The sequence below is a fragment of the Coloeus monedula genome (genome assembly GCF_965178545.1).
Source record: "Coloeus monedula genome assembly, chromosome: 9".
NCBI classification, from domain to species: Eukaryota; Metazoa; Chordata; class Aves; order Passeriformes; family Corvidae; genus Coloeus; species Coloeus monedula.
This window is the reverse complement of record NC_138789.1, coordinates 14,573,340-14,587,596: the sequence shown is the minus strand read 5'-3', so window position 1 is coordinate 14,587,596 and position 14,257 is coordinate 14,573,340.

Genomic DNA, 14,257 nt, shown 5'->3' with positions numbered 1-14,257 from the left:
CGGTGGTGGCGCCGGGGGCTGTGGGGGCCGCGGGCGGGGCTCGGCGGGCGCGGTGATGCGGCGTGAGGGGCTCCCCGTGTGCCCGCCCTGGGTTCCCCGCACCTCCGAGCAGCGCTGGCACCCGCGCGTCCCGGGGCTCCGAAATACCCCCGTAAGCACGGGGTGAACGAGAGCCGGCGCTTTCAGGGCCCGCGGGCCGAGGCTGCCGCTGTGCACGGGCTGCAGGAGCTGAGAGGGACCTGCCTGCGGTAGGACAGCGCAGCGGGGCTCCGCTGCCGCGCACAGATACTGACCCAGGTACGTCTGCTCACATGCGACCGAAAGGTTACACAGCCTGCAGCAATTCATAAAATAAAGATTATTAACATTTCACTCCTTGTCGTGGTTCTTGTTTTCATTCATGGTAGTACTTAAGCTTTTTATTTCAGTAAGAAGCGTGGAGCAACAGATCAGCACTCTTTCTGTCTCCGTCAGCATCCGGTCTTTGTTGGGAGATGGCGATGATTCAGCCATCGGACTAATCTCAGATGAGACGTGTGTTTGATAGAAAGAGTAAGATATTGCATTTTATGATTAGGAAAGAGTTTGTTCATCATTGTCCTTAAATTATGTGCCAGGGAGCAAGGCGCTCCTCTTGGCCAGTGAATCAGGAGCGATGAACTCTGGAGCTTTATGGAGAGGTTTGACGCTACTGCTTTATGGGGTGAGTTGTCAAACATGAAACGTGACAGCTGTGCACTTGTACCTCAAGTGCACAAACACAATAGATCAAACACGTTGCAATTCTGCATCTGTCTGCCTTGGTTTCTCCGGCTGTTTTTTTTTCCTCTTACTCATTCTGAACAAATTGGACTTTTTGTGTTCCTACCAGCCTTGGAAGCTGAATGTTTCTTTCTCATTTTTAACAAAAATGTGCCAGTTGTGGATTCCAATGGTTATTGCATGTCATACAAGTAAAAGATACTCCAGCAATCCTTTGCCGTCTTTGGCTCTGAAGTGAATCTTTCTGATTCATGCTCCACAGCTTTACAGATTATGTTTCTTTCTTTACATCAGTGTAACATATAATTCTGCAGTTGTTTTAAGCAGAGACTATTAAAAACAGTATTACCATGGTAAGCTCGTCTTCCACCCAAATGAGTAACCTCACAAAAAGTATCTCACTGACTGGTCATTGCTGACATTTGAAAGCCACAAGGTTTTAATTAAAAGTTCTGTTGATGATGCATGAATTTCAAAAATTCATTTTGATTTCCACTTAATTAGCTACATAAAACGAATAAGTAGGGAAAATAGAGATGCAAGTCAATGGCAGAAGAAAGTACCCACAGTACCTTTTCAGGACATTAACTACTAAGTTAAAACAAGACAGTAAATTATATAGACAATTTAAATACTAATTTTGTCTATGGTCGTCTTCTCCCCGCTTGTATTCTCTTCAATGAAAATAATGTCATTGATGTAGAATTTATCCTGGTTGCCACAGTGGGTGTAGCTAGCAGTTGTTTTATTTAAGGTGTGTTTTTTCCAAGACTTTTCAAGATCTTTCCTTTGCTCTTATTTTTTTTTTTGTACCATAAGTGTTGAAGAACTGCTTTTTATTAGGCATTTTATTCCAAGAAACAGTCCTGGAAACTCAGCAATAGAGGGTGATATAAAAAGCTTCAACTCCTTTTCTCCTTTTCATGTTATTTATTCTGTACGTACATACTTCCCCCTCTAATACAGAATTCTTCTGTAAAGGTATTTGGTGAAATTAATGAGAAACTGACCTAAACCCAGGGAAGATGGAAGGCATTTAAAAACAAGAGGAAAAGATAAGAGTGATGCAGACTGGGAAATACCTGTTCTTTGGAGCAGAGAGTTTATTGGATGCAAAGCAAAGTTTTTGACTTCCAAGGAGTCTAAAAAGCTAACCAGTGAGTTTACCTCATAAACTCCTACAGCTAGTGCTTGAAGTCTGCTAATTCACTGTTAAATTTGCAAGAGTAAGGGATATAGTTTTCAAGTAGTATCCGCAGAAGATTGCAAGGCTTCAGGGAGGAGTCAGGGTTTGTTAAGGTTGGTTAGAATAACTAAAGACTGAAGCAACAGTCTGCTACCTAGTTGCAATAAAGTTTTGTGGATATTTTTTTTCCTTTGTGAAAACTGAGCAGAGCTCATGAAGATCCCACTGGCAGTGTAACGCTGCTAATTATGCCTTTTCTCAGCAGGACATAGGTGTCTTTGTGTTTTTTCATCACGGCAACTCCCTGCTCCCTTGATACCACCTTCTGGGCCTGGGAGACTTCAGTGCAACAGCTTAACAGTCCTGAAGAAAGCAGGTTGCTGTCTACTCCTCCAGCTGTGTGCTGAATGCTTGGCCATGATTCCAATGTGGGAAGTGTCTTGAGAATTCTTCATCTCAGCATCAGCTGTGCATATGAAAGCTAATATGAAAAGCAAGAACTCTCCCAAAATTTAGCACAACACGTGAGCTAAGTATGTGAAGCAGGTGAAGTATAGGATTTCCATGAGGAGGGCAGTGATTAGTGCTGGATACTGCCCTCCAGTCTGCAAAATCACTGATGCTGCGAGTGAGTGACCTGTGTGTCTGGGAGAAGCAGTGCACTTGGTCTGAAAAGTCATTTGACAGAAAGTGATGCAGGTGCAGAGGCTGCCTCTGACACCTCTGCTACTGATGCAGGAAGTTTGCTGTGAACTTCTTACTGAAGGAGACATGAACCACACTTGTTCTAAATAATCTGTCACTGTTTTGCAACTCTGAAACTCTTGAATAGGCAAAAATAGGTACAGGATTTTTCCATGTACTGCTTGTGAGACAATGTTCCAAAGAAAGACATGCTGCTCTCCTTTTTATATGTGAATATTCTCTGTGGAAGCCTACTGGTACATGGGGTGCATGTCTTCTTTGAAAGTTACACTGCTGGGTACTAAAGGCAACTGAGCAAAGCTCGCTCTCTTTGTGTTTCAGTTTCTTTTGTCTCCAATAGGAAAGGCTGTATTTGAAATAGAATTTTTTTTTTCCTCTGAAATGAAATGTAGACAGCTTTGGCTATCAGTAATTCTCTTTCTAAGTTTCCACATGTAAGTGATCTGACTCTTAACTGTTAAACAAGAGTCTTTGCATTCAACTGAAATACACCTTATATTCATGATTTCTTAAATGGCACTTTGAATAATTGTAATGTTTGGGGTTTTTTCCTTCTAATTACGGGTTCTAAAATTAGGCCTATGAACAAGAGTGAGTGTACTGTTGTTTTCTAAAATGAGGTCATTTTTTCTTGTTTTGGCTTAGAGTGCAGCTCCACAAACAGTTGCATCAGCACTACTGCTGAGTAAACTAGCAAAATGGTAGAAGCAGTTGAGTGAGAAAAGGGCAGGAATCACTTAGTCAGGCTTTGCTACTGGAAAAAGTTGTCATGTGGAACCATTTATCATGTTAAACCTCAGTAATTTATTTAAACATATCTCAATATTATTCTTAATTTCTGCATGATATTTTCATAGAAGGGAGTTGTAAAAACAGATGCATTCCATAAATAAATTTAATTTTTTTACAGGAAGCAATTATTTCCTTTTATGTGCTTATGGTGTTTCTAGAAACACTAAGAGAAGTGATATGCTTTTTGATTAGACAAAACCTGAAGGCTTCTAACTGGGTTTCTCACAGTTTTTCTTTAATATTAGAAGTGCAAACTGCATCCGGAATACTCTAGAGGAACAATAACATCCTAAGTATTGTAAAAAGTTCTGTGGTTGGGAAGGAAAGGTGTTTTTAATTTAATCAGTGGACTAGACCATTTGGGATCAGCTGGAGACAAGCTACTGGCCGATCTCACTTGAAGGCAGAATTAGGATGTTATCAGAGCCAATCTGTGGCAAAATTTGTCCCTTTAGACAGCTGCTACTTTCAATTACTTTGGACCAAGTGCAGTTTCACTTTCTTATGAGTCATTAGAATTAAAGGAATGTAATTTTAGAAGTCCTGATTTGTATTTGCAATCAATAACAGCTGTAATATTTATGTTAACATTACAGTTAGTGCTGTGCATCCTGGTATTAGGGCACTTCTTGTATATATTTAAGATGAGTCTCATTTGTTTAGATATAAAAATACAGCACTTGCAAACACTTAAACAGTGCTTGTGCTAAATAGCCAAAAAAGTGGAAACAAATTCCCCAAATAGTGAGACTTTTTCCATACTAAAAACTTTTTAAAATTTTTATTTTTTCCGTCGTTCACATTTGCTTCTCTTTACACTTTAATTTTCAGTGACAGACAGCAAAGTGGATGTGAGTTTACAAAAGCTCAATAAATAAGGTATCCTTCACTCCTACTATTTGAACATTTCCCCCTTGTTGGCAATGTCAAGTTTTCTGAAAATAGTCTTTGGAAGTGGGAGAGGAGGTTATTTTTAGAAATTTGTTTGGGTCTAAATACCATGTACGAATTTAGAATCAGCGTAGCAATTTGTAAGGAAAATGTTTTTCTCTAACAGGCGTGAGCCACACTGCCAGCAGATGTTTCTTTAACCTGCTACATCTGAGAGAATGTCTGGAGGGCTGGTATGTGTGGCTTTGATGACACAAGGCGTGGTAACCATTTGGGTGCATTCTCAGTGTGCTTTTATGAAGCAGGAACTTTTGTAGTAGACAGCACCGAAATTACATAATGCACCTTGTAATGACTGGGTAGTGTGTTGAGGGAGCAGTCCCTGTAACATAATGTAAAATAATGCTCTTCTATCTGTTCAAAAGGCCAAGAGAAAGAGACTGCTGTTTAAAAGTACTGAGTGTCCTGGAGGTCACTTGGGTGCCTCAGGCCACCTGGCCTGTGAAAATAGGGCCTTTTTTTAAAACACTCCTAAAAATAGATTTGAAGTCTGTTCTTAATCTCCTGGAAATATGTCTTCTGATCTGTAATGTTAAATGAAATTTTCAGGATACTTGGGGGTTAGGATGTAGGATTCTCTACATATTCACTGCTGCATTTTGACTGGGGTTTTCCCCAGCTCTCCATGTAAGCACCTGTAAGGAGGGTGAGGAGAATTGCACATTGGTTTAGCCTTTCCTGGGTTCCTGCTGTCAGAAAACTGGCCATTGCGGGGGCAGGGAGGTAGATGAGACCAGGCTATCAGCTCGTTTTGGGTGCACAGCTTTTCCTCTCTCAGACTGAAACCCAGGCAGTTCTGGGGCTGCTGCTGCTGTCATGGCCCTGGATTTCAGTGCTCAGCTCTCAGCAATCTTAGGCTTGAGGAAAGGGCGTCTCATCCTTCTGCATTCTCACCCGTCTCTCCTTATGAGCACTCAAAATGCAGCAGAACTGAGACCCTACTCTGTAAGGAAAGGCTACTCAGTTGAAAGTGAGGATGGTTTTCTGACCTGTTTATGTTTCTAAAGGTCTAGCATTGAATTAATGCCATGCTGGAGCTGGAAATAACTGGTCATATTAAAGGAGAAGGGAAGATGTCTTCTGGTTTTGCTCTACACTGTCTTTCATTTTCTTTTCCTCCCATCTTTTCTTTAAGCAGTTGTGTTTAAAAATATGTCATTTATTGACTACTGTTTTAGGGATGTTGCTAGGTGTGGCCGTGGATTTGGGGATTTGATCAAGTAGTGTTTAAGGCAATTGAATGTAATGACTCCACCAGCTCTTGTGGAGTTTCTCTCTTATGGAGATAAATTGAATTCTTTGCAGAGTTTGCAAGGGCTGCCAAAGGTATCTCAGTGTTTTAATTTCTGTATGTTTGTGTATAATTCTTGCAAGACAAAATATTAAAATTTCAAAATCTGAAATTCTTTTTTTTCTTTCTGTTTAGTCAAAAATATGTAAGATGGCAAGCACAGCAAACCCCATCAAGAAAAAGATGTCACAGTGTAAAGTCCGGCTATTGCCAATATAATTTGCCTTCTGCACTGTACTTTAACAGTCTTTAATTATGCGATAATGTAAGATTTAAAACTAGATACCCCTCACATTTTTTTCATCAACCACAGGTGATGTGTAACACTGTTCTGTCTCTGTTTGACAGTACAAGAAAAGAATGTCCTTGCCTTTATTACAGTTTTAATGAGTGCTAGGAAATTATAAACCATTTGCGTTAGTTACTGTGAATTTAATGCATTGTTAAGGTGTCAAGAGAGTTAGTTGGTCGACTCCAGTGCCTGTGAGTTAAACAGTGATAATGAGACAATTGCTTAGAGTTAAGTTACGGTATTAATTATTTTGCTGACTTGTGATTAATATATTACCGAAAAGAAAAAGCTTCACACATGTGAAACATAAGTTTTGTGTCACTTTCCAATGTCAGCTTCCAATTTACTAATACTGACTAAAACAAAGAAATAATAGAAATAATTTCCAAAAAAGAAACTTTACATGTGATTTCATACTCTTTTTAGAATACTTTGAAGGAAAAATATGTTGTCTTTTTGATTTTACCTTTGTGTTTGAGGACTGGTACAATTGTAAATACAAGCAATTGTTAAGTAGCTAATAGTCAAGCCAAGAGCTTGTATAAGTCTTGATGATGATGATGATTATCATTATTATTATTTAACTGATGAACTGTTTTTAAGGTATACTGCAATCACCTTTAAAGAGTACTGTACACACAAAAGTAAAAACAAGTTTGTTCCAAATGAAGAGTGGGTATGTGTGGAGTACAGCGTGGCCGGAACTCACCTGACCTGGCACTGCAGAACGTGGCACTGGACTGGAATGTTTTGGTCTGTGTATGTGCAGGTACAGTTGTCCAACATACCTTGAATTGTAAAGATTCCACTTTCAGTGGTGAGATTCCTGTTTCCACTGGGGCATAATTTCCACACAGAAAAAGAGGACATCGCCTGAGGCACTCCAGATGTGTGATGTCCCTTATTCAGCAAATCAGATGAGCAGGTGCTGAAATGTTGACTCTTCAAGCAGTCCCAGTAGAGTTATTACACAAAAATGTGTGTGTTTACTACAAAATAAAAGCAAATTTGCAACACTAAAAAGAACCCACAACCAAGATATTCTAATTTGTGTATATCACAATGCAATTTTTCTGCAATTTATTCAGTTAGACAAGACATTTGGTGCAATTCACAAAATGACTTTTCAAATCCACTTATAATGTTTGCATGATACACTTTCATGGTGAAACTCTTCCACCTTAGCATTTTTTAATCTCTATCTATCTATCTATCTATCTCTATCTCATATATAGAATTAGGATTATTTTTGTATTTTCTTTATTTTTAGGTATTCTTGGGTTTTATAGTCTATATTTTTCCAGTATTTGTCTAATCAGTAATGTATGGTGTTGAATAGTGTCACTGGAAGTAGAAGCCTAAACAAAATTCCTCACTTGATTTGAAAGGCAAGCTTTCTTTCTGAACTCTAGCACTGCTGTATTTAATGTAGTTTCTTGTCTTTTTGTATGTTCTTATCAGGACTGCTGTCTTAAATCTTAGATTTGAAAGTTAGCAGTATAGAGTATGATATCCTTCCTGTAACTAGAATTGTATAGAGGAACAGAAATATGTCTGTATGAATTAACATGCAGATCAAGGCCTTGGGGGCGTGGGGAAGCACTAGACCTCCTGATATCAAGAAAGACTAACAATTAAACCCTGGGTCAGAATCTGTAATAGTGCCAGTGCAAAACTAGAAAAGAATTACAATATTAACAAGTAGCAGTGCTAAAAGCAGGGGCTTTGCTAGAGTTCATTATTAGCAAGAAAGGAGAAATGAATAGTACATTTTGGACCTCCTAAACTGACAAAATTTGGACATAAATTATATTTACTTTTGAAACAATGTATTACACCACTTTAATATCTATCCCCAAATATGAAATGAAAAAGTTTTAATATTTAAGAAATAGAAATTTTAAAATTATGTTCTCTGAAAAATATGTAATTATTACAAGTATTATTGAGTACTGCATTTGAGAACTATGTGGAAAACATTTCTCGCTTTCTTATTCAGTTTTTTTGTAATGGATTTCAACAGTACTTAGACATACTTGAAGTGAGTGTGGACCAGGTCTTACTGTTTCCTTGTGTCATCAGGCAATTTTCCTTCCTTGTTTCCTCAAGGCTTTCACAGATCAACAGAGGATCAAAAAATCCCTAAATATGATAGAAAGTTTTTGGAAAAATTGTAAAAATTGACCAAGCACTCAGAGGGAATTATATTGTCTGAAGAAGCTGTTTAACCTGTTCAGGCTAACACATCTGCCATTAAAATATCCTTGCAAACCATTCTTTCCACGCTGTGGTGTGTGCTGAAGGAGGCACAGTGACATGCAGTGCAGCTGCTGTGGCGTGTGCCAGAGTTTAGGCTGAGCTGAGCAAGGCTTGGAAGCCATCTTCAGCATCATCCAAAGCACGTGCTCTGCCTTTTTACCTGAAAATCTGATGCTATCACATAAAACAAAATACCTCCTCTCAACAAGCACTGTTTTGTTCTCCACTTGAATCATGCTGATTTTAATTACCAGTTAAGAATGTTAAAACCCAGATTGCTTTCTGACCCTCTGTATGCTGAATTGTTGGGAAATATTTTGTTTGGTTTTAGCACTGTTTGGCACCAATTTTATTCTTTGCAATTGTGTCCCATTACAAAGTACATCTTCTTCCATTTTCTGCTGTTCTGACATCATCAAATTCTAGTCACTACCCTGTTCTACAGTGCTCTTGTTGCTAAGAGCCTCGACTCACAAAGCAAAAGGAAATATGTGCATGTGAAGAAAAGAATCTGGTATTATTTAAGATTCCTCCTGCTGTTTGTGATGTGCTTCATGTCAGAAATTAGGGAACCAAGAAGTTTTCTAAATCTCAGAGCTCTCTGGCTTAAGCCTTTGGGAATGAAATGCTTTCTCTAGACCTTTCTGGTTTACAGATCCTAAAGATGCACCCAGTTACAGCTTTGTTTATTAAAGAGCCAAAGACACATTTAACAAAGCTGCAGTACTGCCTCCATTATACTCCTTTGTGCAGGCACATCAGAGGGAAGAAAATGCATGGAGGAATGTGAGGTAGACAGTGAAGGAATCCAGGGGATGGTAACTGTGGGGAGGAAGAAAATAAAGTGACAGAAAAGGAAAAGGTGCTAGGAAAATAGATTATAAAGTGGAAGAGGGGTAAAAGAGGAGACAGAATGACCTGGAAAAGAAAAAGAGAGATGGCATTCCTGTGAGTTCTATGGATCATGCTCAGCACATCTGTCTTAATGTGGTTTGATGTCTTGTTATAATGCTGGCGTGGTGCATCAGTGTAGTGGTTTGTAGTGCAGCATGGTAAGCTCACAATGTGCTGTTTTACAGGTCCTCAGTAACTTCTGAACAGCCATAATCAGGACAATAGTACCAGTGGAGGGGGTAATGCTGCAGGTGAGGTGTAAATAGATGGAAGAGACAGCCTGTGATGAAAGACATAAATGGAGAAGACAGAAAAACTGGAAAAAAACTGAAGAAGGGACAGGAAGAGGTTCATGAACAGCTAGCTTTCCAGAAACAAGCTTTTGTTCTCTTATGGACAATAAGTACTACTGGCAGAAGTGCTCTCTCAAGTGGGAGGTGACAGGAGCTGGGAAAGTTAAACTCACTGACCAGATGAAAAATGGAGCATGTGTTTACAGGGAGTGAACTAAAGCAGGGAAAGTGAAGGCATATTACTACCTAAAAATGTGGTTGGATATGTTACAGTGACCTGTGCTGGAAAGGTGTGACACACGTTCTGTAGCACTCATCTGAGTAGGTGCAGCACAGTATGCATCAACTCACAAAATGGGTCTGCTGTTAGGAAAGCCAAGATAACACTTTCCCTTCAGGGAGGCATACAGCTCAGCAACTGTTAACTGGGTACCTGCAGGGTGTTAAAAAAAAGCCCAGAGCACACAGATTTGTTCTTTTGTCTATGCAAATTCTTTTTGGAGGGGGAGGATTTTTTAGAAATGGAGTATTTTTTTTTTCTTTTTCATTCACCATTTTCCAGGATTTTTTTTTTACTAAAACCAAATTCAGATCCTTTCTTTTCAGTCTCCTCTTTTCAATCTTGGTGCTTTCTGAATTAAATGCTGCAATATTAGCTGCCTGCAGTTCCTGTGATTGGACTCCATGGGTGGTCCGAGTAATTTTCAGACAATGGAGCTGGTTCTTTTCTCACTCACACCACTGTAACTCATTGGCTTCAGTGAAGTTACTCTTGATTCACAGTGTTGTGAAGGAAGAGTTGTGCTTGCTCTTTCCTATGTTCTTTAATCTCCATTATATTTTTGCTTACATGTATAATTGATTTTCTGAGAATATCTCCTGCTGCTGACAGGTAGACCTAGGAACTTCCTAAGACAGAAATAAATGTAAGCATTTTTGGGTCACTGAATTCAATCCACTGCTTCTACAATATTATGTTATATAATCTCTTTCATAAACTGCTCAGACTTTAAACATTCATTAAGATCTGTTCTTACTACAATGGGTAAATTCAGACAGAAAGGTTAGTTACATCCTGTGTAAATTTAAAACCACAACTGAAATAATTTTCAAATGCTCTAAAAGTATTTTTCTTTCTCACCTATGTCTCACTTTTTAGTACAGCAACCATGATAAAGGCTTCATTCTTGGCAGAAGGGGGCTCAGTTCTGGGAAAGCACGATTCTGAAATTACAGGCATACTTTGGAAGGGTTGCTGCGTATTTTTCTTTCATGGTCACATCCCTCTTGCAGATTTTAGTGGGAACAGTCATCTGACAAAAATTTTTGCCATACCTGAAGTGCCACTCTGAAAGTAATTCCAGAAGGAGAAGGGTATGGAACAGGTGTATACAGCTTAGCTGAGGATAGATTACTGCAGACTTTGACTTACTTATGGTGGGCTGCCTTCCAGTTACTACCCTGTTGTAACAAATCCCATCCATTTTATACAAATGTGTTCTTCATTTATGGAATTAATGGGTCTAATTGACATGAAGCTGAAAATCATCAATATAATCAATAAGTTTTATTGTAATTAAAGGATAAATGAAAAGCACAGCCCCATTTTTCTCTTACATAGTGTAAATGATTCAGCTGAAGCCAACAGAATTATGCTGCTACATGCAAGTGCTACTGTGATACCTCCCTGTCCTCCCTACCTTTCCTATGCATATGTGTTGATGTGGAATATAATGTTCTTTTTTGCCTTGTTGTCATGGGTTAGCATAGCTATGGAAGTGACACTCAGCAAGCAGTGGTACACAGGCATTCCACATTACAGGTGGTTTTCACCCAACAATCAGATTTCCCTGCGGTACACAACGTGTTGTTCCATCTTTCTGAACATTCCATTGCACCGTTCCACTTTGCCTGCAGCTGGTGCATGGCAACAGATACGGTACACCCACTCAATGCCATACAGAAGGTAAGTAAGTAAGTAATGAGTATTTTGGACCAAAACCACTACACTTGTGTTGCTAAATCTCTGTTCTGCAGCCCACCTTAGCAACAAGCCCATTACCTGTACATCTGTTCTGAAGTTTGACTTCAGAAGTTGCAGTTGTTACTGAGGTCAGCTCTTGACCATTGCCATTTAGCAATGGCAGCTTGTGCTTTGCAGCAGCTGGAAGGAAGGTGGTGGCTGCGTATCACAAGGGAGGGAGGAAGAGGTGTATTAGTTGTGAAAGCCAAACTGTGGTCACTGTACAGCAACCAGTTGGCTGTGATACTGCTCTGGTGCCTCTTGATCGCACCCTTTGGCTACTTTATTTCTGATGCACAAAAGGGTGCACCAGTTGCATCATGCAAGTACAGTAAGCCTAATACTTCTAGGACTTGCTGGAAATGCTCAAAGTAATTGTGTGGTATGTTCATGCAACGCTTTGTAGGAGTGGTAGAGCACTCCCTTAGTTTTGTTGGCATTACATTGCCTATGCAATATGGGCCTATGGTGTTTGCTCTGAGGGTCTCTGGGATTGCTGGACATGGGACATCCAAGGTGAGACTGCTGCATGTATGCAGTAATATGATGAGATTATTAGATACCAAGAATCCCAGACATACTCAGTTCTCAAAATCTCCCTAGAGAACAATTCTGGTTGGAAAAGAGGACAGACAACGAATCTAAGGCAACCTGAATATGGTAGCCATATCTAACCAGGTCTATAGGTCTCCCTTCTAATGCAATGCCTTCATGCTTCCCATAGCCAGTTCTTTCTTATCAGCAAATTTTCTTTGTCAAAAGTGTGAGAGGTGCCCTGCTGTATGCTCATGTGGAGAGCAGTTGCTAGCCAGAAATCCTCAGAGCATCACCATTCTCAGCTTTACAGTCAGCAGCTCTGAACCAGCACATGTTATGCGGCTGTTGAAAGAGGGCATTGCCTCTGGTCACGATCTGCTGCGTGCTCAGCAACGTGCTGAGCGCAGGCCAAGGGGAGAGCAGCGAGGCAGGTCGAACTTGTTTGTTTCACCCACACAGCACACTGGGCCAAAGCAATTGTTTGGTAGGCTGTGTGCTACACAGGCCCGATACAAAGGTTTGGGGAGAGTCTGGTTTTTGTCTTCTCCTAGACGCTTCCTAACCTCTAAGTGCATAATGGTGATGGGTTGTTTTGAGGCTTAGAGCTCTGATAAGTGGTCTTTGGCAGAGTTACCCATTCAGTTTAAGACATTACCACTCTCAAGTGTCTGTTTTACTCTGCTGTTAGGTATTACCACACTCTTATGGTAGAGACTCCAGGTCACAGGCTGCCATGTTAAAAAAATACCTACTTTCATTGTTGTACTCTCCTAGAATGATCACAACCTCAGGAAGTTGAGAGAAATCACATCTTAAAACACAGCAAGTAAATGTGCCAGAGCTTGTTGTTCAGAGCCTTTGGCCTTTGCTTCTTAGCCATGAGTGGAAAGAGTCCTTGCTAGTGCCTGCACGCCTGAGGACAACCATTCTTGCCTTTGCTGCCACTGCAGGTCCTCTGTCACCCCAGAAGTCCAGTGCTTGTCCATATGGAGTAGTGGTGTCACAGCTGTTACAACTTAGAAGAGCAAGGAGTATGTGTAAAGAAGCTTCAAAGTCACTGATATTGTATTAAGCAAAATTTAGGGCTGTTCTTTGGAAAGTAAATTAATGAAGAAAAAATTCTCATGGAATTTTTATGGTTTATGTCATCTTGAAAGTGGTTACCATGGACTTCTTAGGATTTAGTGGCTGTTCTGATTCACTAAAAATTGCAGATGTAGTAGAAAATAGGTTGAAATATTCATTTATATCAGGAATAAAATGATATGACATCAGACTAAAATATGAGGTTTTAATCTTATTTTCACTAAGAGATTGTGTTGAAATGGTATTGCTGTCTTTATTTGTCCATCTGTTTTTGAAATGGAAGGAGATTGGAAGCAGGAATGGGATCCCTTTCACTTGTCTGAGGAAGTCATGTGAGATTTTGTTAACAAAAATCAATGCAAAAGGTAGTCAATCATAAGACACAAGTCCACACAAAATCAAACTTCAATAGTTCTGATGTTTACACAAGCACCTCGTAGTTGGTTCACGTCCAGCAATGGATTAAGCCAAACTGGCTGGAAACAGTTAGAGATGCTGGTGGTATGCCCTGCCCACCTCCCACAGGTTCCCACTTCTGCAGCAGGAGTGGCTCAATGCCTCCTTAATCAGCACCTGGGTTTCTGCGTTCTGCAGATTGGCGCATTAAGGCAAGCCAACATCAGTTTCTGTTCAGGCTTAAGCCAGAGCATTCCTGCAGTGGGAGATGTCTCGCAAGAGAGATCAATGTACCTAGTGGGGTAGATGACTCGTCAGCTGCACCTTAATCTATAGGGTGACATATATATTAATACCTTCATCATTATTTTGTTAGAGGAGAATTTTTAATATATTGATCTGAAAGATCAGAAATCATTAATGGAAATGTAAAGTTGAGGGGGTTTAAGATGTGGATGATAGCAGAAGGATGCCAAGAGGAGCAGTCATGACCATTAAATTTTCTAGTTGGTGAAAGACTGTGTCTGTCTATCATATTTAATATTGTCAATGTAATTTTGCCAATGTAATTTTGCTTCTGTTTTTCAACACAACAGCTCAAAAATGTAAAATAAAAAAAAAATTGTTATAAATCACTGCACTGAATTTAGAAAAGAGCAAGTATTGGCAGTACTCTGTGCTGTACAGTGCTCCCAAGGAGTGCATAAATGCATTCCTAAGGCACGAACGGTCACATCAGCATTTTTCCCGTGACACATTTCAGACAACCGGGCTGTGTATTTGAAAGACA